The sequence below is a fragment of the Cryptomeria japonica genome, unplaced genomic scaffold (genome assembly GCF_030272615.1).
Source record: "Cryptomeria japonica unplaced genomic scaffold, Sugi_1.0 HiC_scaffold_1873, whole genome shotgun sequence".
In the NCBI taxonomy this organism is placed as follows: Eukaryota; Viridiplantae; Streptophyta; class Pinopsida; order Cupressales; family Cupressaceae; genus Cryptomeria; species Cryptomeria japonica.
In genome coordinates, this window is record NW_026730144.1 from 1 (window position 1) to 4,317 (window position 4,317).

Consider the following 4,317-nt stretch of genomic DNA (forward strand, 5'->3'; position numbering starts at 1 on the left):
ATGACCAACACTAACAGGCCTCAGTATCTTCAAATCACATTACTTCCATCTAAGAACTGTACTCACATTACTTCCATCTAAGAACTGTACTGGCATTACTCCATGAGTTCTTGAAGAAATATTCAGAAAGTGCAAGTTGATTGCATTCCAGACGTCATTCCTTACTTGTAACTGAATATTGATGTTTCAACTTACAAATGCACTTACATAATCAATTTATGATGGTAATAGATTTATTTTTAGAAGGGGGAATTCCTCAGGTTCCATTATATTGTTTTCAAAGAGGTTTCAATTTAACGTGGGCACTCTCATCAATATACAACAATATAAATTCTTAGGAAGGCTTTTCACAAACTAAAAGTAGTAGTGTCTTGCAATGGAGCATCTGTAGAACCCTTAATACAACATTAGAGTTGTTATGCATTTAGAAAGGCTAATGACATTTTACCTACACATATTATTATTGTTGTTCTCTCTTAAAAACCTAATATAAAGAATGACGGTTGTTTCTTGTTCTATATATAATTAACCTCCTTTATCAAGATGTAGATGAAATAACTCCAAGGTTCTCTCCACTTCTTCTTTCTGTCCACTTCTTCTTTCTGCACACGAATAGACAAATCTATATTATTATAAATAGATTTTATAATGCAATGATTTTATAATCCAGTGAAAAAAATTGTTCAAAGGAATTTGATGATTTACCTTTGCAGAAATCTTGTCATCCAACTTATTTGATCTTGATCCAATGGAAACACCCATCCTCTTCAACGATGGTCAGGAAGCACACATGCTCTCAATGCTTTTATATACAGAGAAAACTAACTGGGTGATGCATGAGTATCATCTTGGTACAGATGAAGACGAGAAGGAAGTGGGGTTATACTTTTGACACAACGAACGCGCCTTCCTTTTCAGCCTTCTCAGTACCAAGATGGTATTGATGCATCATCCAATTAGTTTTCCCAGCTTTTCAGTCTTTTGCAGTATACAGAATCACGATATTCTTGCATCCTTTTCTTTTTCCAATTAGTTTTCCCAGCTTTTAAGTCTTTTTGCAGTATACAGAATCACCACGATCTTCTTGCATCCTTTTTCTTTCCTGGATGACATTCAATATGAATCAATGCATTACAAGATTAAAAAAAATACAAATAGATGAACGGGATTCAATATAATATGAATCTAATAAAATTCATAAAAACATATAAATTTATAGATCTATTATGGATACTTGGTCCTTCTTTGTTCTCCATTTATTTTCTGCTGCTAAACCTTGTCAAACGATTGCATGAAGGATCTGGAAGCACGATGAGTAGAAACAAGGATGAGCTGCAGAATACAATGGTTGAAATGTACATAAAGATAGATTATTGGTGAGATCTAATATAAAATTAAATTTAGATTTAAAATTTGTTATCATTTCTTATGATTACATGATTCTTTAATGGTGAAAAAATTTAGTATATTTATGAATTGATAAAATATTTTTTGAGTGCTATTGTATATACTGTTCATTCAATATTTCAGATCTCTCTCAACAATCTCTCAAATAGTGAAAATCTCAAATTATCTATGTATTAGATTATTTGTTTAGAATTTTTTGTTTGCATATAAAACAAACAAAACCTAATTTCACATAATAAGCCAAGAAAAGGGGGAAAATAAAAGACTATCATTGTAAAGCCAAAAATAAGGAAATGAAAGATTATGATTATAAAGTCTAAAAAGAAGGAAAAGAACTCATTTTGAAGAGTTATTTACTGACCTGCAAATTTATGAGATAATAAACCTCTTTTATCAAAATGTAGAAGAGATCAACTTAAAAACATCTATCGAAAAATCCTTTCAAAACCCATCTTTCTCTTATGCTCCTTTTTGTTGGAAGTGGAGACACTCTGAGAGGGGGGGGGTGAATCAGAGTGTCACAATTTTGACTCAATTTTTTTTTTGAAAAGGGCTATCTTGATTAGCAACAGGTGGATGACATTAAACACATGAGTTGTAAGTTTACCCAAATATGACAAAACATTGTAAAAACAACACTGTTAACAAAGTATGTAAAATGACCATTCAAATGATAGACAGATAATCTTTGATTTAAGATTTCTGAAAACAAGATGATTTTGCCACTTTTCACAAAACATGCAACATCTAAAAATGATTTGTACATAGTAGAGAGAGAAAGAAAAAATAATAAAAGATCTAAAGTATCAGAGCATGTGAAACAAAATGAGACAAGATTGGACACATAACACCATAATTTTCATGGGTGGAAAACCCTCTTGGGGTAGAAAAACCACTCGATAAAAGATTCCTTGTATTATTTCACACCAACTCAGTACACAAAATTTAGAAGCCACAAGGCCTCAAGGAGCACCAACCCCTCTTCCTTATACAACATCAAAAATTGCCAACTCAAGCTACAATCACTGGTACCTTTATGACTGCACTATGTTCTGCAGTCACAAAACTATCAATGGTTGGAGCGAGTATAATAATATCTCAATCTGATTCCCACTAAAAAAAATTGCAACAATGTCCTTCATATCTATGTATAGCAGACAGAGAATGATATTTTTAAATTTTAAACACAATCAGAGAGATTTTTAAATTTTAAACACAATCAGAGAGAGTACACTCAATCTCTGGATAATAATAATAACTCCAACCTCAGTGGCATCAAGTACTATGCAAAACAGAGTAATAGTCCAGAACACTATGAAAAACAAAATGTCTGTCAATCTTCTTTTTACTAATTTTCTTATTCAAGTCTCTCTATCTCTCTCTCTGTGTTTTTTTCATAAAAGTCCTGTTTCCAAAAACTTATATAATTTCAATGTGTTCTTCAGAACATGATCAAAGAGTGTCTTCAAGAGTAACCCTCGTATATGGTTACCCACACTGGGTTAGGGTTTAATCAATCGACTAACCTGTTCTTTGTAAAGAAAAGAAATTATCCTCTTTGTAACGAAATCAACAAAAACGATTTCATTAAAAAACATAAAACCTTGCAGCTGTAAAATCTTTTTTTTTTTTAATTGAAATTTTCAGAAATAACAGAACGTTGAAAAGTTTCAAAGCAACCAACTAATCTTTGAATTATTTATCATTTATAATTCAAATAATCTCAGATATCTCCCTGAAAACTGCAAGAACGAGAGTATTTTGAAACAATATTACCTGTTCTTTTGAAGAGATGTACCGGAGAATGAAATCCTAAATATCTGCACAAAATCCCATTGAAATCAGCAACTAAGACCACCATTCGACTCGTTTAACCTTGCGGATTGTCATACCAAAAACCCATAACCAGAATCTGACAATATTTTGCCCTGTAACTGCTATAGTGAAATTCATGGCAGTGGATGTATTAGGGTTTGATAAACTCAGCCGGAGAAAAACTTTTGAAAGAGTTTTAATTTACTTCCAACAAAATACTTTTGTTTTATTTTAACACTCAAAACATTTTACAAATATATTACAAGTTGCTGATAACAAAATGGCACCCTTTTTGTCACCGAGGACAACTAAGGGTAGCACTTTTTGCATATGCATGAGCATGAGTTAGACTGCAAGTTTTAAAATGCAATGAGTTTTAATATAGTTTTTTTCCAAAAAGCCATCCAATTGTTAAAAGGGTAGGTATGAAAAATATTATTTTATTTCACAAGTGAATTAATAGTTTCAATTTTCAAAAAGTTGTTACTATAATATTCCATTAAGCTTATGCCTCCAGGCAAAATAGTGATCCAATGGTTATCTTGGGTAGGTAAGGGTAATTTTAGTATGATTTTTTCCAAATATGTCATCTAATATTGAGGAAGAGTAGGCAAAAGAAATATTATTATTATTTTTAAATCAAATCAATAGTTTCAATTATCAAAAAATTGTTTCTATAATTTTCCACTAAACTTATGCAGTGTGGCAAATTAATAATTGGATGGTTATTAAGGGTAATTTTGGTATCACTTATTTGTATCTCCAATGTCAACCCTTAGGATTGGATAAAGGTAATATTGGAATTATAGTGTATGAAGGTAACTTATGAGTACTTGTTGTATTATTGCACTCAAATTTTCTTAAGTCATTGTTATTCAATTGTTCCTTGGTAACTTATTAGTACTTGTTGTATTATTGCACTCAATTTTTCTTAACTCGTTATTATTCAATTGTTTCTTCACCAATAAGAATTGTGATTTTTTTTTTTTTTTTTAAAAAAAATTAATTTTAAATATTTAAATTATTTATTTTTTAACTTATATACCTTGTCAGTGCTTTCCATAGGTTCAAAACTTGATCCTTGGTGGTCTCATT

At 30.9% G+C, this 4,317-nt stretch overlaps 1 long non-coding RNA gene across 1 annotated transcript; it reads right to left on the reverse strand.

The window, feature by feature from the left end:
- Positions 1-19: 19 nt before the first annotated feature.
- LOC131035612 (uncharacterized) lies at positions 20-3,449 on the reverse strand. Its single transcript, XR_009103985.2, has 4 exons — positions 3,184-3,449; positions 1,235-1,300; positions 706-1,102; positions 20-602 (listed from the first exon to the last, which is right to left on the reverse strand). It is a non-coding gene; the product is annotated as an uncharacterized LOC131035612 (long non-coding RNA).
- Positions 3,450-4,317: the final 868 nt, after the last annotated feature.